Raw genomic sequence first — 25,493 nt, 5'->3', positions numbered from 1 at the left:
GAGCAGAAGATTGGACAGCAGAAGACTGGAGAGGAGAAGATCCAAAGAGCAGAGTGGAGAAGACCGGACGAAGATCTTTAAGAACATTTCATAAACGTCTCCTGTCGTTATTCACATACACTTCCATTTATGTGGTTAATGTGTAGGGGTACTATGTACCCCATACCCATTCACATAGTGATTGGGGTCTGGGATCTGGGGGCCACCCTTTGTTAAAGGTTGCTTCCAAAGTCCTAGGAACCCCCTGGCCGCATGACCCCCCAAAACCACCAGACAGGGTTGTGGGGATGAGGCTCTTGTCCTCCTCTACATGGGAGTAAGGTGCTTTTGGGTGTGCGGTGCAGAGGCCCCCTGGCCCAAAGCAACAAAACCCCCCCATGTTGAGGGCATGTGTCCTGCTGTGGTCCAGGGGGTGTTTGGTCCGCTTGCTCGTTCTCTTTCCTGGCCTGACAAGCTGCATGCTTGTATAAGGGTCTGGTAGGGGTTTTGGGGGTAACCCACGCTGTCTTTTTGTTGTGGGCATACCCTCAAACTCAATACCACACACAAAAGGCCTGGTTGTGAACTTGGGGGGACACCCACGGTGGGTTCTTCAATTTTTTGGTGTAGTTCCCCCTCAAAAATCTTTACAACGCAAGTGGCCCCGCAAGTCAGAGCATCCTGATCCGACTTACGGTGCGACTTCCATTCAAATAAAGAGGCTCCCATAGGGAACTAGTGTTGTAAATTGGAGGCTAAAAATAACACTGATAAAAATCATTCTGAAAAAACCTACGTGGGCACACAATTGGCTCTTGGACACTTGGTCCAGGATCCTCCACATTTTCTGAAGTGGCTTCCATGCTGCTTGGCAAGTTGCCAGGAGATATTGGTTCAGACCTGGCTGGGGATGCCACATCCTGGCATGACGCAACATCTGCAATGTAAATTTGTAAGGGAATACAAGAATATAAGGTTAAACAATCATTGCAAATACACATATTTCTATGATCCCACTACACAAAAATCTGTGACTACCAACCTTCTTGTTGCTCTGGTGTCTGGTCACTTGTAGGCTCCACCAGAATCACCTCAGGCATAATGTCTTCATCTACATAATACAAAACATTGGCCATATCATAAAAGTCACAAGAGGTACATTTGTTAGGACATGGTGCCCTGCTTGATAGCTCTTTTAGTAACAAATATGAAGACATGTACATGGTTATGTACGAAAAATATGGTACATTAATGTTTGACAGTGCATAGGAACCAATTACCTTTAGTGGAATCTGTGCCACCATCTGGGCCCATGTCCTCCTCTTCTTCCACAACTGCCGATGGAGCTGCCAAACCTCTCCTCCTCCTTTCCCATAGTTTGGCACGGAGTTTACGTTTTTCTCCTATTTAAAGGTTTGAATAATAATCTGTGATTAATAGGAATGTTTGCTGAGAAGATTCGTGCAGGAAAGAACGTTCGTTGCAACACAATACATATATTTTTAACTATGGCTTCCTGACTTTTAATGTCATATACTAAAACATCAACAATAGATCGATCAAATCACGACATGACAACTAAAATGAGTAATCTAACTTTTTACATAGACATTATAATCTAGACATGTTAATACAACATACACAAAATTATAAAAAACATATTGCATGATTAAAAAAAAAAAAAAAAAAAAAAAAAACTTACTTTTTTTCAAAATCCGATGGATTTGGGCAAGCTGATCCTGCTCACGGTGTTTGAGGTCAGACCACCGTTTCCGAATCTGATCTTTCGATCGCTCGACACCGAATTTTTTGACCAAACAGGCCACCACCTTGTCCATGATGCCATCTTTCCTGGCATTGGGCCGATCGTAATTTGCCAACTTTCCATCGTAATCCATTTTTTCTAAAATGGAGACCATCTCCACCATTTCTGGCTTTGACATGGGTGTAGCCCTTGATTTTCGGGTGGCCCAATCACTTCGGCCCCCACTAATTGAGCTCCCAGATTGTTGAGACATGGTTCGTAATTAAACAATGATTATTCCACTGCCTCAGGTGTGAGTGCCGCATGTAGGCCTGATCTTCGGCACGTACACACCCTTGCACAAGCCCGCCACTGGAGGAGGAGTTGACGCCTGCGCTGTATTTAAAGGACGCCAGATCGTTCGGCCGACGATTCGCTAGCGGACATATCGAGAGTTGGAGCACGATCGAGCGGCGAATCACGACTTTTCCCCACAAACAAAGGTACGACTCTTTTAATAGAAAGTGTGTGTTTTGGGCCCTATACAGCTTTTATTAGGAATATCTTTATTATGTGCCAAAATACATGCTATTTTAATATGTTTTGTGTTGTTTTGTGTCTTGCAGGCATATACTGTCCTGCAATATGGTGGACAATTTCACCACCCACAACTTTCTCATCAGTTTCATTGATGAATTCAGGCAACTGCCGTGTTTGTGGCAAGTCAAGTCCGCAGATTATAAAAATAGAAAACTCAGAAAACAGGCCATGGAACATTTGGTGGCCTTCTACAAGCCCGTCTGTCCTGGGGCAAATTTTGAGTATATACGCAAAAAAATAAACAGTATTCGCACTGCCTACAGGCGGGAGTTAAAAAAAATTGAAGATTCCACCCAGTCTGGAGCAGGTGCACGGAATGTATATGTACCACGGCTGTGGTACTATGATAACATGCGATTCCTGGCAGACACCATGGAATCCAGGCCGTCAATTTCAACACTGCCTTCTACATCGGCAGAGGGCTCAGTGTCGGTTGATCCAAGCCAGGATGAGGATTTCCTGGAGGAGAGTTTTACTCAGGTATGGCATTTCACAATATATTGTCTGCTAAAATGTAATCATGTAACAAAATTATAAGCTAAACCATAATTGACCCTTTATGTAAACGGGCATAGCAAGGGGTTGGCATGACAGGCAACCGCCAGGGGCGCAGGCCAAGGGGGGTGGGTCACAAAAACATTGGCATTGTTTTATTGTTTATTTTAACAATCCACTCAGCCTGCACACCCCAGAACCCCCAGTTTGCAGGCGGATTCATGCAGGTGTAAAACATTGAGAGCTGCTTCATGCAGGTGTAAAACATTGAGAGCAGCTGAGCCAAAAGACCAGGAGACTGAGACTGCCTCTCACTGCATCCCCAGCACCCCTCCGGTCTTACAAACACTGCTGCATCCCCAGCACACCTCTGGTCCTAACAAACACTGCTGTAGCCTCAGCATTCCTCTGGCTCAACCTTTTTTAATACAAAACTAACAGCTCCTGCAAATGATACATCCATCCTTGCTTCCATGTCTCTGGTCTCTCACTCTGGGTCAGCAAGGCAGGTGGCTTCCTTATTCCTGTTTCCCTGCACTGCTTCACCCTCAATGCCCTACATCAAAGCCCTCTGCAAGTTCAGGCCCCTCTCTCTCTGCAACCCCCTCCTCTCTCTCTCACACCCCCTCTTTCTCTCCCTCTCTCTAGCTCTCAACCCTCTCTTTCTTTTTCACACCTGAGACAATGATTGCCCACTAGAGAGCTCTACACTGGGCAAACAAGGGGCAAATTAGAAACTTTTAATGCCCTTAAATTTTTTTTGGGGGGGGGTGGGTTACAGTTTTACATTGATCTTGGGGGGGGGGGGGGTTGTTGCCAAATACAGCTCCTCAACAAGGGCACTGGAGACCCTAGATACGCCACTGTATGTAAAGTCTGCTATTTGTTCACAATAATATAACAAACATGCATTTTTATATACACTATAACATTCTAATCAATTGTTCATTTCATCAACAGGGAAGTGTCACTGAGGAGGAGCCAGGTTGCAGCCAGGAGCCTGGGGAGCCTGCGGAGCCTGAGGAGCCTGTGGAACTCTTTCCACCACCACCTCCTCCTGCCAAACGGAGGCAAAAGAGGAAGCACGTGGATGACATCACCGACGAGTTTATCCAGGAGGCCACCATAGCCCTACGTCGGAAACCGGAGGCCAATGAGTCCTTCGGCAACATGACGGCAAAAATCTTGGATAAGGTGGACCTCAGGCAGTGTCAGTATGCCAGAAAAATCATCCTCGATGTGCTGCAAAAGGCTGAAAACGGCATACTTACTGAGCACAGCCATGCATGCCAGGAGCACCCGTGCCCTCCACCTCCACCTCCACCTCCACAACACCCACCACCTCGCCAAATGCCACATGGCCAGTGGCAATATGGCCAGCAGGATCCAAACCTGCCCTCATGGCAACCTGATTTCAGTTACCAGCAACTTTAATTTTTGCAACCCCCTATTATTTATTTTACCCCTGTTTGCCAGTTTCTAGTTTAATTTTGTCCAAATGGACCTTTTATATGTTTAGTTTATTATACGGAAAGTATTGATGTTTGCTTTGTTTTTTTTTTGCTGAGATCCAAAAAATAAAGAAAATGAAAATAAAAAATGGCCTATCAGAATTTGTTAACATGTTTAATATTGTGCATAACCTGAAAAATATGTTTTAGACATTAATTCATACAAGAATAAAGGGTCATATCAATAGTTAGATCTTTGGTGTGAAAATACAAAAATAATGGTGAAGAGTTCAAATTATTTAATTCTAAAATTTGATAGAACAGATAGAATAGACAAACATTATCTTCATCATAACAGAACACATGCCTTTTTATTAGAAAAGTATGGCATTATGAGCAGCATCTTCCTTCTTCTCACATTTATCAAGATGAGCATGTGCTCCGCATTTCACCTATTTCTTGGACTTCCGCGAGCCGAAAGTTCTTTCTGGATAAAATGTTGAGTTTACTAGAGAAAATTCTTCCGGGAACTCATTTGGTTTGATCATGCGTGTTGGGATTTGTAGCTGTGTGTCGGCCGAATTGTGTACTGACAGGCGAACAATCGTCCGTTCTGGTGTCGGCATACAAAAATTTTCATGTTTGCAAGAAAGACTTTTGTCCGCGGATTGTGCGCAGACATCTGTCGGAGGCACCATACTAACACGCGTACAATCGGCAGATCCTTCGTCCACCGACGTTTGTATGCCGACGATCGGTACGTGTGTACGGGCCTTAAGGCTCTCTAACAAATCTCTGAGGGCTTCACAGAACAGCTGTATTTATACTGAGATGAAATTACACACAGATGGACTCTATTTACTAATTAGGTGACTTCTGAAGTCAATTGGTTCCATTAAATTTGAGTTAGGGGTATTAGAGTAAAAGGGGGTGAATACAAATGCACGCCACACTTTTCACATATTTATTTGGAAAAAAATTTGAAAACCATTTATAATTTTCCTTCCATTTCACAATTATGTGCCACTTTGTGTTGGACTATCACATAAAATCCCAATAAAATACACATGCATTTTTGGTTGTAACATGACAAAATGTGGAAAATTTCAAGGGGTATGAATACTTTTTTTTAAAGCACTGCACCTTCTTGAAGAAGTTTTATAATTCTCTCCTTTGTTTCAACTGATATCTCTCGTGTTGGAGCCATGATTCATGTCAATCAGGTGGGTGCAACAGCTCTTTTCTAACTGTGTACTAATTAGCAGATGCAATCTGATGCAGATGTGTGTCTTAGAACTGCAAAGTACATGGCGATTCTATAATATTTTTCTCAGAATTGAGTGATTGCACTTTTTTTTTTCCTCTGCTTGATCTGCAAAAACAGTTGCAATTGACTACAGTTTTCTTTCTTTTTTTAGTTTGGAATGTTAAATAAAAAGTTTCAAAATAGTGTCAAAAATGTCAGTCAGGGGTCTGATCTGTCCGCGGCAATGTTGCAGTCCCGCAAAAAAAAAAAAAAACGCAGATCGCCGCCATTACTAGTGAAAAAAAAAACAATGAAAATGACATAAATCTTTCCTGTAGTTAGTAGACGTGATAACTTTTGCGCAAACCAATCAAAATACGCTTATTCCGATTTTTATTTACCAAAAATATGTAGCAGAAAACAAATTGGCCTAAAATGTTAAAAAAAAATTTGATGTTTAAATTTTTTTTTTTGGGAATGTTATATAGCAGAATGTGAATTTTTTTTTTTTTTTTCAGAATTTTTGCTCTTTTTTTGTTTATAGCACAAAAAATAAAATCGCACAGGTGATCAAATACCACCAAAAGAAAGCTCTATTTGTGGGGACAAAAAGGACAGGGTACAGCGTCGCACGACCACGCAATTGTCCGTAATTGTCAGCCCCAATGCATGTGCTTCAATACCTCAGATCAGCCTAGTGCATGCACTTCAGACCTCAGATCCCAATGCATAAACTTTAGGCCTCAGATCAGCCCACTGCATGCACTTCAACACCTCAGATCAGCCCCAATGCATGAAGTTCAGAACTCAGGCTTACCCCAATGCATACACTTTAAGACCTCAGAACAGCTCCAATGCTTGGACTTCAAGACCTTAGATCAGCCCCAATTATTGCAGTTAAGCTATATTTCCATGCTTCTGATCAGCTCCAATGCATGCACTCTATACCTCAAATCAGCACTAGTGCATACATTCAAGACCTTAAATCAGCCCCAAAGCTTTAACTTCAGACCTCAGATCAGCCCCAATGCATGTGCTTCAAGACCTCAGATCAGCCCCAGTGCATACATTGAAGACCTTAGATCAGATTCAATGCATGAAGTTCAGACCTTAGGTTTACCCCAATACATGCACTTTAAGACCTCAGAACAGCCCCAGTGGTTGCACTTCAAGATCCTAGATCAGTCTTAATTAATGCAGTTCAGCCATCTTTCCATACTTCTAATGAGCCCCAATGCATGCACACTAGATGTCAGATCAGCCCTAATGCATGCATTTCAACACCTCAGTTGATCCTCAATGGTTGCCTATCAGGACCTCAAATCAGCCCCAGTGCATGCACTTCCGACGTATTCCCAGTCTTCAAATCAGCCCCAATACATGGACTTCAAGACCTCAGATCAGCCCCAGTGCATGCACTTCTGACCTATTTCCAGTCTTCAAAACAGCCCCAATGCATGCAGTGGCGTCTCCAGCTTTTATATTTAGGGGGGGCACATGGGGGGGACGGGATCAAAAGTAGGGGGCCAACTATAAAACGCAATTTTTATATATATATATATATATATATATATATATATATATATATATACATACACCCGCCGGCCTGTCTGTTGTGTTGCTAGCAGGGGCGTTGCTAGGTGGGAAAAAGACCAGGGGCTTCAGCCCGAAGGTAAATTTGATAACCACTCCCACATTTTAAAGTCCCGCTTAAGCTCCTCCCACATTTAAAAAGTACCGCCCATACTCCACCCAATGCCCCCCCCCCTCAGTCAAAGGTCAGACATGGGGTGCTATGGAGCATGGTACAGGGGGTCAGGAGAGAAGAGGTGAAAAGGGAGTCAGGAAGAGAGAAGAGGAGAACAGGGAGTCAGGAGGAGAGAAGAGGAGAACAGGGAGTCAAGAGGAGAGAAGAGGAGCACAGGGAGTCAAGAGGAGAGAAGAGGAGCACAGGGAGTCAAGAGGAGAGAAGAGGAGCACAGGGAGTCAGGAGGAGAGAAGAGGTGAACAGGGAGTCAGGAGGAGAGAAGAGGAGAACAGGGAGTGAGGAGGAGAGAAGAGGAGCACAGGGAGTCAGGAGGAGAGAAGAGGAGCACAGGGAGTCAGGAGGAGAGAAGAGGAGAACAGGGGGTCAGGAGGAGAGAAGAGCAGAACAGGGGGTCAGGAGGAGAGAAGAGGAGAACAGGGGGTCAGGAGGAGAGAAGAGGAGAACAGGGAGTCAGGAGGAGAGAAGAGGAGCACAGGGAGTCAGGAGGAGAGAAGAGGAGAACAGGGGGTCAGGAGGAGAGAAGAGCAGAACAGGGTGTCAGGAGGAGAGAAGAGGAGAACAGGGGGTCAGGAGGAGAGAAGAGGAGAACAGGGAGTCAGGAGGAGAGAAGAGGAGCACAGGGAGTCAGGAGGAGAGAAGAGGAGAACAGGGAGTCAGGAGGAGAGAAGAGGAGAACAGGGGGTCAGGAGGAGAGAAGAGGAGAACAGGGGGTCAGGAGGAGAGAAGAGGAGGAGAGGAGAACAGGGGGTCGAGAGGAGAGGAGAGGGAAGTCAGACATGGGGTGGTACACCAATGAAGCACATACTCCTCCCAGTTTGACCCATAAAAGCAAAAAAAGGTGCTTGATAAAAAGGTAGGAAAAGAAATAAGTAGAAGGATGGGACCTGTCTATGGGGATCTGAACCCAATTCACTGACACCTACACTGACCCCCCCCTACACTGATCCCTTCACTGACACCTACACTGACCCCTGCACCGACACCTTCACTGACCTCTACACTGACCCCCCCTACACTAACACTTACACTGACCCCCTACACTGACCACCCCCTACACATTGACTCCTAAAATGACCCCCCTACACTGACCCCCCTGCATTGACCCCTTCACTGACCCCCCCCCCCACATTGACACCTACACTGACCCCCTACACTGACCCCCCCCTACACATTGACTCCTAAAATGACCCCCCTACACTGACCCCCCCCCCCACATTGACACCTACACTGACCCCTTCACTGACACCTACACTGACCCCTCCCCCCTACATTGACACCTACACTGACCCCCCTTCACTGACACCTACACTGACCCCTCCTACACTGACCTTTCCTACACTAACCTCCCTACCCTACACTGACACCTACACTGACCCCCTTCATTGACACCTACACTGACCCCTTCACTGACACCTACACTGACCCCCCTTCATTGACACCTACACTGATCCCCTTCATTGACCCCTTCACTGACACCTACACTGACCCCCCTTCATTGACACCTACACTGTCCCCCTTCATTGACACCTACACTGACCCCCTTCATTGACACCTACACTGACCCCCCTTTATTGACACCTACACTGACCCCCTTCATTGACACCTACACTGACCCCCTTCATTGACACCTACACTGACCCCTTCACTGACCCCCTTCATTGACACCTACACTGACCCCCTTCATTGACACCTACACTGACCCCCTTCATTGACACCTACACTGACCCCTTCACTGACCCCCTTCATTGACACCTACACTGACCCCCTTCATTGACACCTACACTGACCCCCTTCATTGACACCTACACTGACCCCTTCACTGACCCCCTTCATTGACACCTACACTGACCCCTTCACTGACCCCCTTCATTGACACCTACACTGACCTCCTTCATTGACACCTACACTGACCCCCCTTCATTGACACCTACACTGACTCCCTTCATTGACACCTACACTGACCCCTTCACTGACCCCCCCTTCATTGACACCTACACTGACCCCTTCACTGACCCTCCCTTCATTGACACCTACACTGACCCCCCTCCTACACTGAGCCCCCTACACTGACTCCTACACTGACCCCCCTCCTACACTGAGCCCCCTACACGGACTCCTACACTGACCCCCCTCCTACACTGACACCTACACTGACCCCCCTTTATTGACACCTACACTGACCCCCCTTCATTGACACCTACACTGACCCCCCTCCTACACTGAGCCCCCCTACATTGACCCCCCTTGACTGACACCTACACTGACCCCTCCTACACTGACCCCCGCCACACTGACACCCCCACACTGACACGTACTCTGACCCCTCCACACTGACCCCCACCACACTGACACCTACACTGAGCCCCCTACACTGACTTCTACACTGACCCCCCTCCTACACTGACACCCCCACACTGACACCTACACTGACCCCTCCTACACTGACACCCCCACACTGACCCCTCCTACACTGACACCCCCACACTGACACCTACACTTTACTTAACTGTGTAATTACATCTGGCAGCGCCAATTACCTCCCTATTCACTTTACACTTGTACTTGGGCACTCACCTTCTCCCAGCCGATGCTCCGTCCCGCCGAGGCTGCATCCCTTCTTCCAGCCGAGGCCCCGCCCCCTTATTACCGCCGATGCCTGCCAGCAGCAGCAGACTGAAGGAGCAGCCACTGCACATAGGATCTGTCAGAACACGCTGGGCAGGACACCGGCTGACACCCCCTAGTGCGTGGCACCCGGCCCGCCCCCGTTGGTACGCCACTGCGTCCAAGGTGCCTTCACTGCCCACCTCTCCCCCCATCCCTGCTGGCTGGGGAGGAAGGAGATGGGGAGGGACTGATTATAACTACTGTATGTGTACCCACAGCATGTATAATAAACCTGAATTATACACTGCTGTGTCCACATACAGTAGTTACAATCAGTCCCTCCCACCCGTCTCCTTCCTCCCCAGCAATGTAACCTCCGCTGTTTGTCTCTGTGCATGGGCTGTCTGACAAAGAGGGCGGGTCCCGCATATCAGTTCCGCCCATCCCCGACATCAGAGCGACATTTTGACAGCTCTACTCTCTCTCCCTGCAGCTGCCTGGCTTCCCATCAATCCGCGGAGACGCAGAATGAGAATCCATGACTTTTGTTGTGCACATAAATTGGGGGGGCACATGGGGGGGCACAGACTAATTTTGGTGGGGCCATGGCCCCCTCTGGCCCCCCCCTAGTGACGCCACTGAATGCATGGACTTCAAGACCTCAAATCAGCCCCAGTGCACGCACTTACGACCTATTTCCAGTCTTCAAATCAGCCCTGAGCATGCACTTCTGACCTATTTCCAGTCTTCAAATCAGCCCCAGTGCATGCACTTCAAGACCTCAGATCAGCCCCAATGCCTAAACTTCAGACCTCAGATTAGTCCTAAACCCTGTACCTTAACCACTTAAAGACTGCACGCCGCAGCATTACTGCGGCAGGTCGGCTCTGTCCAGCAAAACAACGTAACTGTACATTGCTTTACAGGACAGCTGGCAGGGGCATGCGCACCAATTTCCCACAGGAGAAGTCGATTAACGAGTCCGGCGGCCGCTACTGCCGCCGGGCACCCGCAATCACTCCTCATGGAGACAGACAGGACAGACAGCAGCTTTGTCAGTTATGAACACATGGGTCCTTCTATTTTGGAAACACGGGTCTCTGTGTTCATGCAGAAATCCCATCCCCCACACAGTTAGAAAACACCCCCTAGGAACACATTTACCCTTTGATTGCCCCTGGTGTTAACCCCTTCCCTGCCAGTGTCAACAGTACATATTTTTAGCACTGATTACTGTAGTAATGTCACTGGTCCCCCCAAAAGTGTCAAAAATATCAGTCAGGGGTCTGATCTGTCTGCCACAATGTCGCAGTCCCACAAAAAATCGCAGATCGTCGCAATTACTAGTAAAAATAAATAAATAATTAAAAATGACATAAATCTTTCCCCTTGTTTGCGGAAACCAATAAAAATATGCTTATTGGGATTTTTTTTTTTTTTTACCAAAAATATGTAGCAGAATACAAATTGGCCTAAAATGTTAAAAAAATTTGATTTTTACATTTTTTTTGGGAAGGTTATAAAGCAGAATGTGAAAGATTTTGTTTTTTTTTTCAGAATTGTCGCTCTTTTTTTGTGTATAGCGCAAAAAATAAAAAATTTATTTATTTATTTATTTTATTGGTAATGTTATATAGCAGAAAGTAAAAAATATTGCGTTTTTTCTTTTTTTCAGAATTGTTGCTCTTTTTTGTTTATGGCGCATAAAAAAAAATAAAAAATTGGTCTAAAATGATGAGAAATTTAGATTAGATTTTTCATTTTTTTTTATTGGGAATATTATATAGCAGAAAGTAAAAAATATTGTTTTGTTTTTTTCAGAATTGTTGCTCTTTTTTCGTTCATAGCACACAAAATAAAACAATTGGCCTAAAATGATGAAAACATTTTATTTGTACATTTTTTTTTTATTGGGAATGTTATATAGCAGAAAGTAAAAAATATTGCTTTTTTTTCCAGAATTATTGCTTTTTTGTGTTTATAGCACACAAAATAAAACAATTGGCCTAAAATTATGAAAAAAAAATATTTTTATTTTTTTTTCTTGGGAATGTTATATAGCAGAAAGTAAAAAATATTGTTTTTTCTTCTAGAATTATCGCTTTTTTGTGTTTATAGCACACAAAATAAAACAATTGGACTAAAATTATGAAAAAATTTAATTTAGAATTTTTTTTTTTTCTTGGGAATGTTATATAGCAGAAAGTAAAAAATATTGTTTTTTTTTTTTTTTTTCAGAATTGTCGCTCTTTTTGTGTTTATAGCACAAAAAAATAAAAGAATTGGCCTAAAATTATGAAAAAATTTGATTTAAAATGTTTCTTTTATTGGGAATGTTATATAGCAGAAAGTAAAAAATATTGTTTTTTTTTCCCCTGAATTATTGCTTTTTTGTGTTTATAGCACTAAAAAAATAAAAGAATTGGCCTAAAACTATGAAAAAATTTGATTTAAAATTTTTCTTTTATTGGGAATGTTATATAGCAGAAAGTAAAAAATATTGTTTTTTTTTTTGTTTTTTGTTTTTTCAGAATTGTCGCTCTTTTTGTGTTTATAGCACACAAAATAAAACAATTGGCCTATTTAACAACATTTTATGGTCAACTCTAATTTGGGAGGAAATGATGCCCCTACTTCTGTTCTAGGAGGCCTGGTTTAGACATCTATGGGTATTGTTTAGTAAAGAATGTCTGTGTTCTTCTCCCCGTCGCTAATATTTAAAATATTTGAAATATATAAAATATTTAAAATACATAAATAACTGTATAAAGGTATACAGTATATTGATTTTTTTTTTCTTTCGTGTTAAGTTAGTATTGTCTTAAGTTGTACTGTTCTTCTTTTTTCCCCCCTTTTTATTTATATATTGGAAAATTAATAAAAATGTATTAAAAAAAAAAATATATATTGTTTTTTTTTTTCAGAATTGTCGCTCTTTTTTTCTACACAGCACACTGATATCCTCAGTCACTGGGAAGCCTAACATCAGGCAGGTGGGTGGGCCAGGCTTTGTAATTAGCAGACTAGTGAGCTGTGAGTTACAGCCAATGGTAAACAGCATTGCATGCCCACCTTGGCATGCGTGTTGGGATTTGCCGATGTCTGATTTAACAAATTAAATTTAAACTAATTTTTTCCATGTGTAACAAGCTTTAGCATCTAAAATACACAAGATTAGCACACTGTTGGATACAGATCTCATTTTTGTCTATAGGCCTAATACATACACTGAACAAACTGATTTTTCAGCCTGGCAACTAAAAACCAAAAATCTTTCTGATTTTTCCTTTTTAAAAAAAAAAAAAAAAAAACTATTTGTAATTCAGGACAGACATTTAATCTGCGGAGCGTTCCCAGTACTTGGTCATGTGTCATCCAGTTGACAAAGGCGAGGTGAAAATTCCAATCTAAAAGGACAATTTAAGCATGTACTGTTAAGAAGAACCATATGGTCTCTGAATACAGCTGTGCCGCCAGCATTACACGGCTGTTGATCATAAATTTCTCCTAATTTATAGAGCTCTTGACTGAATTATTTATCATTCATCCGTGGGACATTTTATGTAAATAGTTTTTAGAAGTATTATAGCCGCATTGTGTTTCCTGCTAATCAAAATGTCAAACGTTACGTTGTAAAAAAAATGACACCGATTATGTGCAATGATAAGGCTCTCATAGCTGAGAACTGCAAAAAGTGCCGCCACTTGCTTCGCAAACTTTTTTTTTTCCTCCTAAAGTAGATGTAAAGCCAATCGCTAAAATCAAATATAGGCATTAACCACTACACGCCCAGCCAATAGAAAAATTTACGGCAGAACATTGGCTCTCCCATCCTGGCTGGGCTTCAGGATGCACCAATCGCGCAACCGCAGGGCCATGCACTGGCGTGGTCTGTCACTGGCCGTGTCCACAGGACACAGCCGATGACCGATCCACGTACCGGCTCGATGCCGAAGTATCACAGCAAGTCACATGACCGTTGTCAGGGGAGGACTGGGCCAGGGGGCAGGGGGGCAATTGATGCCCCATAAAAAGGTTGCACCGCTTCTGCCACAGACCTGCCTAAAGGATTCCTGGTGAAGGGAAGTAAAAAGTCCCCACCGCTGACCTACTGAGTGCGGGATGACGACAGAGCGCAGGCCTCTCCCTCTCAGCATGGATGGTGTAAACTGTGTCTGAGCAGAGGTCGGTTCTAGCCCCAATGGAGACTCTTCTGCCCCAAGCCACCCCCAACTGAGCTGTCTCAGCTCCCCCATACTGCCCCCTGCTGGCCAGTTCGGGAACCCGTATTCAGCCGGTAAGTAGAGAGTGTCTGGAGCAGGGATTCAGCTTGGAATGGGGGGGTCAGGAGGAGGATTGGGAGAGTGGGAGAGGGGTGAGGGAAAGTGGGAGGGGGGCCAAGTCACTGCACCATGGGCTTCTGGTTTGTACTTGCCCCATGGGCCGAAAGTTGCCAGTCTGCCCCTGACCGTTGTACACAATGGATGACTTCCTTTCAAACCATCCAATGTGTACAAATGTGTGGCTAGCTGTGATCTGCCAATTTGATCACATGGTACAGACAGGGCCAATCACAGCCCATCTATACCAAGTGATTAGCTTTGACCAATCACAGCTAATCATAACAAAATACTGACTGATTCAGTAAAATGTTTGCTTATACCAATGTCATATATTAAAATTAGCAAACAATGTGTAAAAAAAAATTCTAATCACTTCTCTGGAGTAGTACAATGTAACTATGGTAACATTATATTGCTTTGGTCACCATGTGTTAAAGAAAACAAAAAAATCATAAAAAAAATAAAAATAAATGTAATTAAAAAACAATTATATATATATATATATATATATATATATATATATATATTTTTTTTTTTTTTTTTTTCCGTACTGTCACCAGTCAGTGTCCCTGATCAATGCCATGCTGTGCTGTACTGCATGTAAAAAAAAATAATAACAAAAAATAATGACAAAAAACTACAATTTCAAAAAACCCACCATATCACTTACCAATTATCTTGAACTGTCTACTTTCCAAAAAGGGGTAATTTGGGGGGTATTTGTACTGTCCTGGCATTTTAGGGCCCTAAGAAATGAGACAGGTCATCAATACATCAGGATTGATCAATTTTCAGATAGTTTGTGGATTCTGTAACTTTCCTATATACAAAATATTATACACTGATTTGGGTTATTTTCACCAAAGAAATGTAGCAGAATTCATTTTGGGCTAAATTTTTGAAGAACAAATATTTATTTGCAAAATTTTAGATCAGAAAAGAAGAAAAACCTTTTTTTTTTTTTTCTTTTTCAAAATGTTCAGCCTTTTTGTTTTTTTTTTAGCACAAAATAAAAAACCCAGTGGTGATTAAATACCACCAAAAGAAAGCTCTTCTTGAGTGAAAAAAATGATAAAAATGTCATATGGGTACAGCGTTGCATGACTGCGCAGTTGTCATTCATTTTGTGACGCCACTGAAAGCTGAAAATTGGCCTGAAACTTGGCTGAAAATTTCCCGCATCCGTTTTTCCTTCTATCCTGACAAGTGCTCCAGTTCCTGCTGCAGAGAAACACCTCCATAACAGGATATTACCGCCCCCAATAACAAGATATTACCTCCTCCGTGCTTTACTGTAGAAATGGTGTTATTTGGATGGTGAGCTTTATTGGATTTCTGCCAGACATATCATTTGGTGTTGAGGCCAAATCATTTAATTTTAGTCTCATCTGACCATAACACCTTTTTCTATGTGATCTCAGAATCTTCAAGGTGCGTTTTGGCAAAGCTCAGTGGTGACTGCTTGTGGCTTTTTTTGAGGAGTTGCTTTTTTCTTGCAAGCCTCCCATTAGTTTTTTTAGTGCCGATTCCGATATTTTGGTCATCAGATATCGGTATCGGCCAATATTTGCTGACATTTTCGGACACTTAAAATTTTTTTTATCTTTTATAAAAGGTACTGTGGTGGAGGGATCTGGAGGTCTAAAAGACCCCAAACCCCCTCTGCACTTAAAAGCATTTAAAACGCCAAGTTTGGCTGTTTTGAATGCTCACATTTTTTTAATTTGCCGCCGAGTACCCGGAAGTGATGTCATGACATCACTTCCGGGTTTTTTACATGGAGACCCGATCTGAGCCGAATGCGGCTTTGATCGGGTCTTCTCTTCGGCGGCCGTGCAGGCTGGTTGCTCGGGTCTCCCGGTGGGACAGGCGAGCCACGGAAGGCGGCAGGAGGGGGGGACGTCCCCTCCCGCTCCTTGTAATGACAGCCAAGCGGTTTCTCAGACGCATCGGTTGTCATTACAAGACAGCCGACCTTCGGCTATGGACGCCGGTACCGGGGTGATGCCTCTAGCTGCAGGGATCACTCCTGTACAAGCAATATTGGTAACCTCAGGGGCCGATTCCGATATATCGGGGAAAGTGCATATCAGCCCCCGATAAATCGGCATTTCGGATAATCGATCGATCCCTACCTCCCATACAAGCCACATTTGTGGTGATATTGTTGTCACATGCACACAATGACCACTCTTTGTCATTAATTCCTGCAACTGCTTCAGAGTTGCTGTAGGCCTTTTGGTGGCCTCTCTGACCAGTTTCCTCCTGGCTATTTCATCCAGTTTGGAGTGAAGTCCTGATCTGTGTTGTACCAAATACCTCCCACTTCTTAATAATAGACATCACTCTGCTTCTAAGTATTCATAAAGTCTTTGACATTTTTTGTATTAATCTCTTGACTTGTGCCTATCCACAGCTTTACCCTGAAGATCCCGGTAATAGAACCTTGCCACCTATAGTTGATAGTTTGCTTTAGTTGAACTACCAGGAACTGAAATGCTCCAGGAAATCTCTTTTAATGCTGAGCTAATCAAAATGATCACAGCTGATTACAGTTAAAAGTCAAATGGCTTTGTGTGCCATTGAGAAGGTGATTAAGTCCTGATTAAGTAATATTTAGAAGGGAGGTGACCCTTTCTAACTCAATGATTCTGTTTTTGAACTTTTTAAATTAGTGTTACATCTTTCACTTGGATGTTTTAAGTTGCACTGAGTAAATACAGCTGGATAAACCAAAAACAATGTCTGTCTTCACTTCAGGTTTGAAAGCAACAAAATGTGACTGTTTTAAAGGGGTGTGATTATTTTCTATACCCACTTTATATATTTTTTACATTTTATGAAACTTTTTTTTCTACTATACAGTATGTACACTATGTGCACAATCTTTGCTTCACAAATAAATAAAAATGTCTCAACAGAACAGGTGAGAAGAAGGGGAGGGGGTTGTCTGCTTCAAGCATGTAGTTTGTCTTAGGCTTCATGTACATGGGACATTGTTAAAAGTCCCTTTGAATGCTGGAATTTTTAGGACATTTAAAACGTCCGTTAGGTCGCGTTTGCACCCGCGTTTAGCGGGTGTTTGCGGGCGTTTGCATTTATAACCGTTCCTAGAGGTCAAAAAAATCATTCCCCTTTGAAATGGAAAAACGCGAGCGCTAAACGCGGGTCATCGCGTTCGGTCGCGTTCGGCCACGTTCAATCACGTTCGGTCGCGTTTTTGCGTTTTAAACGACGGGAAACACACGTTCGAATGCAAATAATTGCTTTTCAAAAAACGTCCCTGAACTCAACTGCCTGCAAATGACTGTAAACGACCCTGTGTACATGGACAGATAAGATAACATGTAGGTGGGTTCAGGGGCTTCTGAAAAAATGCCCAACTGCTCCTAAACGGCCATTTACAACGTCCCGTGTACATGGAGCCTTAAAATTTAGATTGAGCTGTCCAAAAGGGAATCATTGCATTGAGTTATGCACTTGTGTAAAATAATTGCAACTTGAGCTTTTGAGCTCTGTTAACAACATTTTTTTTTTTTCTTACAATATAGGGCTATGCAGTCTAACATGTGAAAAAGAGACCAAAGCTTCCCCTGCTGGTTCAATAGGTGAATACAAAATATTAAATTGAAAATGAAAAATATAAGTCAATAATAAACCAATAATAATAATAAAATATTAAACATTAGAATATCAATATTAAAATGCAAATATTTAAATTTAATAATATTACAATTATTCAATTAAATTAATAAAATTACCTTAAAATAATATTGATGGAGTGCTAGGAGGCTGTCAGTGGCCCACGAGAGAGCTCACAGCCCAGGGGGGGGGGACCTCAGGCTTGGGAGCTTGGGTGCAGGAGGGATCCTCTAAAAACCCAAGGAGGAGTCCTGTCCAGTGGCACAGGAGCAGATGTGAGGACAGCAGGAGCCAGAGAGCACAGAGATATCCAAGGAGAAGACAGCCAGGTGGGCTGGTGAGTGTTATTAAAATTATTAAATTAAATTAATAAAATTACCGTAAAATAATTATTACAACAAAAATATGAATATTAATACATTAAAATTCTTCCTGACAAAAGATCGAAAATTATTTTCTTTTTTATTTTATTCATTTTTTTTTTTACCCCGGACCAAAACACAAAAGAACACTTTACGTTCCATTTATATTTTTGATAAAGTCAAACAATTGGCAAATTGGAGCACAGGTGTAAAATGCTTGGATGACCCGTAGAGCTAGTTTTAGCAAGTTTGCTCCAATCTGTCACAGGCATTCCAAAACTTTACCTTCCCGGTATATTTCACAACATCCAAACTGTAAAAGCTTTAGGCATCTCTTCAAAAAGATAAACATAATCCCCAAATGTGAGCATGTCATAAAATAGATTGTGTCGTAAATTTCGACACTTTAAACTTTGCCATAGTTTTGCATGAAAACAGCTATATTTTGGCTGTAATATGTAAGTGTTTCACACTAAGCAAAACATCTGAGTGCAATAAAACATGGTAGCAATTCCCGTTCTGAAAGCAAAAATTGAAGAGTGGCACAAAAATGCAGCTGAGTGCGTAACCGTCCCTAATTTTTGCAGGGCTGTAAATCTTCCCAGGGCTAAATTACTTACTCCAGTCCTGTAGACAAGACATATAGGCCTTAATAGGGCCTCGGTGTGTTGATCATATATTCATCATGTGTTTCCTTTAAATCGCAACTGGACAATCGGGAACCATATTTCAGAAGCAAACTGCTGGCCGAAATAATGTTGCGGGTAAAAATGTATCACATTTCATTGAATTTACAAACTATTTTTATGGCCTAGTTATAAGAAATACAAGAGGGAAAAATATAAAAATAAAAAATGAGAATTGTATTTCTTGTTACACATTATAGAAGCTCTGCTTCAGGGGAGTCCTAAAGCTGAACTTCAGGCAACAGCTAAATACACAGATAAAATACATATATAGCACCTTCTAGTGTGCTAGAATAATCTTAATTTTTTGGTATTATAGGTAAAATATTTTGGCTTGGCTGGTAGCTAAGCCTGTGTTTAATCTGGATCAGGTGAATGATCCAGGGAGGGCTGGTATGACTAATCAGGCAGCATCTCTGATACCTCCCCCTATTTCTGGAACTTGCTAGAAACTTCCAGAAGAACGGGAGGGGGGGTCAGGAGGAGCTGCATGGAGTATTCATTAAGGGCCCTGAACAATCCCCAACAGATGGGTTGGCAGGGGGCAGGAACCTCAAATATTCAGGATAAGCCCAGCTGGGCAGGAGAGTTTGGGTGGAAGTTGGAGATGGAGTGGTAGGAGGCTCATGAGGGAGATCCCAGTCTGGGGGGGGGGGGGGTGACTTCAGGCTTGGGAGCTTGAAAGCTTGGGTGCAGGAAGGATCCTCTGAAAACCCAAGGAGGAGTCCTGTCCAGTGGCACAGGAGCAGATGTGAGGACAGCAGGAGCCAGAGAGCACAGGCATGAGATCTTCAAGGAGAAGACAGCCAGGTGGGCTGGTGAGTGTTATAGTCGGGGAGGACTGAGAGGCAGCCTGAGAGGACTGGGCGAGAGCAGTCTGTGATGGAATTAGAGTTAGTTTGGGAGGACTGTGGAAGCTTAGCCAGGAGGTCTGGAGAAAGGGGCAGCTGCAGCCAGATGGGATGGCAGTGTCTGAATAGATGGTACTGGGATCAGTAGCCACAGGAGGACAATTGGGAACTCAGACTTTGCTACACAAACAAGGGGCCCACAGTCCCTGCCTGTAAAGGGTATGTGCTACCAATCTGACTGAGCCTTATTGTCAGATCACCTAACAGTGTGCCAGCTGGTTCTCGGAGTTGTAGTGCTTCAACAAGTGTTGTGCTGGAGGAATCTGAGGAGTGTGTAAATAGATTGTACAGAAGAAGTTGTCCCTGGAAAAGCTCTGCTAAAGTCAAGTGGGCTTCCATCATACCCTTAACCCCATCCAAGTCCAATACCCCTAAAAAAAAAAAGCTTTTAGAGCTGTTTCTTGACTCCAGAGTGCTTTGGAAAATTCTGTGTGCCTGGCTGGGCAGGGTGGGGGATACCTTATTCACCAGCAGCTCCTGTGGGAGTAGCGCTACACATAGAAGGGAGCTGATTTACCTACCAAATGATTTGGTGCAGAAATGCACTGAGGGGGTCTTCAGTTGCCTGGAGCAGTGTTGGGCTTCTGCTTTGTTACTGTACTTTTAGGAAGGAAGGGGCTGCCTTTAGATAAGCCTGATCCCAATGTATGCATTGCTACAAGAGATGTGCAAAAACTGAAAAGTTCATTGTGGTTTGCCTGGACTTTTTTCAAAATGAGTGACCCATCAAAATTCATAATTTGTGAAGTAGAGGCCTCTTTAAAGACAATGGAACAACAGCCTCAAAAAGGCAGAGCAGCATGTGTTGCAAAACTGTGAAGAAGGGTTTAGGAGGCTCCTCAAAGGGTGGCTTTGTGTCAGCAATCAGCAGCAGGGATGGCCAGATCTGCGTGGTCACACTCTGGAAACTGGGGCTAGATTGTGTATGCTTTAACCACTTGCCTACTGGGCAATTGTACCCCTTCCTGACCCGACCGGTTTCCACCCCCTTCCTGACCCGGACAGTTTTCAGCCTTCAGTGCTATTGCACTTTGAATGACAATTGTGCAGTCATGCAACGCTGTACCCAAATTACATTTTTATAATTTGTTTGAGACAGAGCTTTCTTTTGGTGGTATTTAGACATCACTAGGTTTTTTATGTTTTACTAAAAAATGTTTCTGTTATAACATTTTGCAAATAAGTATTTTTTTTTCCTCACTTACAGTATGTGCGCTGATGAGGCTGCAGTGATGGGCACTGATAGGCTGCATTGATGGGCTGCACTGATGGCCACTGATGAGGCTGCACTTATGGGCACTGATGGAGCTGCACTGATGGGCACTAAAGAGGAGGCACCAATGATGTTGTATTGATAAAGAGGCACTGATAGGCAACACTAATTGGCACTGATAGGAAGCACTGATGGGCACTGATAGGAAGCACTGATGGCACTGATGGGGCTGCACTGATCATCAGGGCACTGATGATCAGTGCCCGATTATCAATGTAAGTATACCCTGTCACAGGAACAGCCGGTCATCGGCTTTCCTTTCCTTACACCGCTGAGAAAAGGAAATGCCGTTAACCGGCTTTTTTTTAGATGTGACGAGCTGTGATTGGACACAGCTGGTCACATGGTAAAGGGCTACTGTGATTGATCCCTTATTTCCATCACAGAGCTGGTCAGATGTGTACCTGAGGTCACGCAGGGGGGCAGGGTTCTGAGGGGGCTTTAACCACTTGCCTACAGTGCACTTTCACCCCCTTCCTGCCCAGACCAATTTTCAGCTTTCAGCGCTCTCACACTTTGAATGACAATTTTATCATTTTTTTCACACAAATAGAGTTTTCTTTTGGTGGTATTTAATCACCTCTGGGTTTTTTATTTCTTACAAAAAAAAGAAAAAAGACAGAAAATTTTGAAGAAAAAAAAAAGTTTTTCTTATTTTCTGTGAGTAAATTTTGAAAATAAATAAATGTTTCTCCTTCACTGATGTGCACTGATGAGGCGGCACTGATGGGCACTGATAGGCTGCACTGATGGGCACTGATGAGGTGGCACTTATGGGCACTGAAAAGGTGTCACTTATGGGCACTGGTGAGGTGGCACTGATGATGAGGTACTAATATGCCGCACTGATGAGCACTGATAGGCGGCACTGATAGGCACTGAGAGGTGGCACTGCTGGGCACTGAGAGGTGGCACTGAGGGGCACTGAGAGGCCGCACTGATGGGCAGCACTGATGGGCACTGAGAGGCGGCAACAATGGATACTGATGGGTGGCATTGATGGACACTGACGGGTGGCACTGATGAGCACTGATGGGTGGCACTGATGGGCAGCACCATCAGTGCCCACACTCAGTGCCCATGGTGCTGCCAGTCAGTGCCCATCAGTGCATAGATGAGCAGGCACTGATGGGCGCTGACCGGTAGCACTATGGACACTGATTGTGGGCACTGATGACGGGCACTGATGGCAGGCACTGTGGGCACTGATGGTGGGTAGTCATGGCATTTTATTTCACTCTTGTGTAATCAGGGCACAGGTGATCAGTGCCCTGATTACATTTCTCTGTGTCCCCTATGAGGAGGAGCCGCTGATCATCTCTCCTCGCCTCACACACTGACATTGTCAGCCGAGGAGAGCCGAATAACGGCACTTCCTCATTTACATGTGACTGGCTGTGATTGGACACAGCCGATCACATGGGTAAAGAGTCATGTCATTGACTCTTTACCGAGATCAGGATTGCGCCATGTCCTAGCAACACGGCACGATCACGATCGCCGCTCCACTCTCCCCCGAGGGCACGCGAGAGAGGCTGTTCTGGTGCGCCATCATATGACGGCGTCCCAGGATAATAGCTACACTGCTCCGGCGTCATTTGACGGCGGGCGGGTAGTAAGTGGTTAAAAAACGCCCTCCCAGAATTGGACGACAAGTGGTTAAATGATATTTAAATACAGTGAAACAAAATTCATCCAAACACCAGCAAACATAAAAATATAAGTGAACCAAAAATCCATTGACAGAATACCTGAATAATAACTAACAAACAGAAAGCCTAACTAACAACTAACTATATACTATACAGTATATATAAAATGGGGAACACAGAAAAGCAGGGAACATTGGAGGTGCAAGGAACAAATGGGAAAGGGAATGAAAACTGGGATCAGGAACAAGGGAGAGCAGGTACACGGCAGCAGGATATAGGGTTCGGCGTACAGGGCAGGAATAGGATAACGGCTAGCGGTATCTGGCAGCAAGCAAAACACTGGAATAGGAGGAAATAATAGGGAAGGACCTAAACAACCTCCCAGCAGCAAGCATTAGGTAGAAACATATTATTGGGATCTGATGGCTGCTGGGGGACACCCACTGGTGGACAATGGAATTACAACCCTCCGCGCAGGGAACTACCAGCAAGTGATCCAGGTCCTGACACTCAATGAAATGATGGGGCCAAAAAATAGGCTAAGCCTGTAGGCAGTTCTATCCAGGAGCCACCTTCTGTATATTGTATCTGCCTCAAAGCTCACACAGGCCTCCATGTCTGCACACACATGCTCAAATTTAATCAATGTACAAAATTAAAAACACACCAAATTAATGTGCAAAAATGAAGAAGCAAAAATCATAACAAGTCCATATATGAATTATCCACGTGAAAGCAAGTCCACCTGTAAAGTTATCTAATCAAAATCCCATATAGTGGTAAAGTGATCAATATTCAATACATTCAGAAAACATGGGAAAAGGGGAGGGGGATTGAATGAATAGTTGGTAAAAGCAGATCATGGCCCACATCTTGGCAAAGGTCAAGGTTGCCACAGGTCAGAATCGCAGGCCACCAGCAGAGACAGATTCTCTCTTTGCAGTTTCATGCTTTCACCACCATGTACTCCTTTCAAGATAACATTTTTAGCTGTATTTGTCACATGTGCATTGCCCTTCCATGTGTTCTTTTCTATGAAGGCCAGTTATAGGTGGGGGCAGAGGCCATTTTCTTTGTTGCTCATGTATACTGGTGAGCGGACACACTAGATGCCTTTGCTGTTGTGCTTATGGCTGGGCGTCTGTTGTGCCCCCAAGTACCTTTAGGAGGGTTGAGACACCTCCAGGCTTACCTGCCCCCTATCTATCCATTAGCTTGCATGTGCTTCCACTGTGGAGACTCTCATAAATTTACAAGAGTTAGGACTGCAGGTAATATAGGGTGCCATGGAGTGGCCCTGCTGCTGACACATGCGTTTGCAAATATGTGCTTACGAAACCCCTGTTTTGATGCAAACTGTTAGACAGGTTAATTTGGTTGGTAAGCAAACTGGTTAGAAAATTGAACTGGGAAATTTGTATCTGTATTTGTCTCATGTGCATTGCCCTTCCATGTGTTCTTTGCTATGATGTGCAGTTATAGGTGGGGGCAGAGGCCATTTTCTTTGTTTTTCATGTATACTGATGAGCGAACACACTAGATGCCTTTGCTGTTGTGCTATTGGCTGGGCGTATATATTGTGTCCCCAAGTACCTTTAGAAGGGTTGGGCCACCACCAGACTCACCTGCCCCCTATATATCCATTAGCTTGCATGTGCTTCCACTGTGGAGACTCTCATAAATTTACAAGAGTTAGGACTGCAGGTAATACAGGGTGCCGTGGAGTGGCCCTGCAGCTTACACATGCGTTTGCAAATGTGTGCTTACTAAACCCCTGTTTTGACGCAAACTGTTAGACAGGTTATTTTGGTTGGTAAGCAAACTGGTTAGCAAATTGAACTGTGAATTTTTTATCTGTATTTGTCCCTTCAAGATGGCTTCTACAGATGTTTCTCTCTTCCTCTTTGGTGCTGCAATTTCTCCACCACATTTCCTTAGGAAGGCCCCCTTTAACAACAGCCAATCACATACTGTAGTAACTTTAGCCCGAATCCTGCCTCCTTCTTCACATCAACCAATCCTGCAGAGGTTCCATACATTTTCATGTAGCTTCCAGGGGAGGAAGACATGGAAATATTATAGTGTGTCACCTGACAGCTCTGGGTCTGTGTAATGTTCTGGTACCTTTGGTACCCTAAATTACACTTTCCACAAGTGTATGCGCCCCACCATTTACTTTTGGAAAGGTGCGCATACACCTTTAAGACTGGAGCTGTCATCACCCAGCGCCGGACTAGATGGCTATTTAAAGCGCCGGTTCTCACTCACATGTGTTCGTTCAAACACCCTTACCTGGATGCTAACCTTGCTTGAAGCTTCCATGCTTGCAAGCTTACCTCGCTGACGGAACCTCGCTGCGCTGATCCCTGTATCCCGCTACTGGATCATCCGCCTCTCCTGAACCACCCTTCGGCTGTATCACTAATAGTGCTAAGTACCCCGCAGGGGAATTCTCTATAAACTTATACTAAGCTTACACTATCTAGCTCTGCATAGTAAAGACTGTTTATCACATCTGCATAACTAGATTGCTAGCTCTTGAGACTACTGCTACTTTTCTGCACTGGGTTGATCTCTTTTGTATGTCCACCTGCTATTCTGTCATCTGCTACCATACAACATTGCTAAACCTTCCTGCATCCATCTGCTACTGTCTCACCTTCAAGTGTCTATCACCTACCACCTCCACTCAACCTATCCCTCAACCTTCATCATTGTGTTACCACATACATAA

Source organism: Pelophylax lessonae (assembly GCF_965119305.1).
Source record: "Pelophylax lessonae genome assembly, chromosome: 7".
NCBI lineage: Eukaryota > Metazoa > Chordata > Amphibia > Anura > Ranidae > Pelophylax > Pelophylax lessonae.
This window is presented reverse-complemented; position numbering follows the sequence as displayed.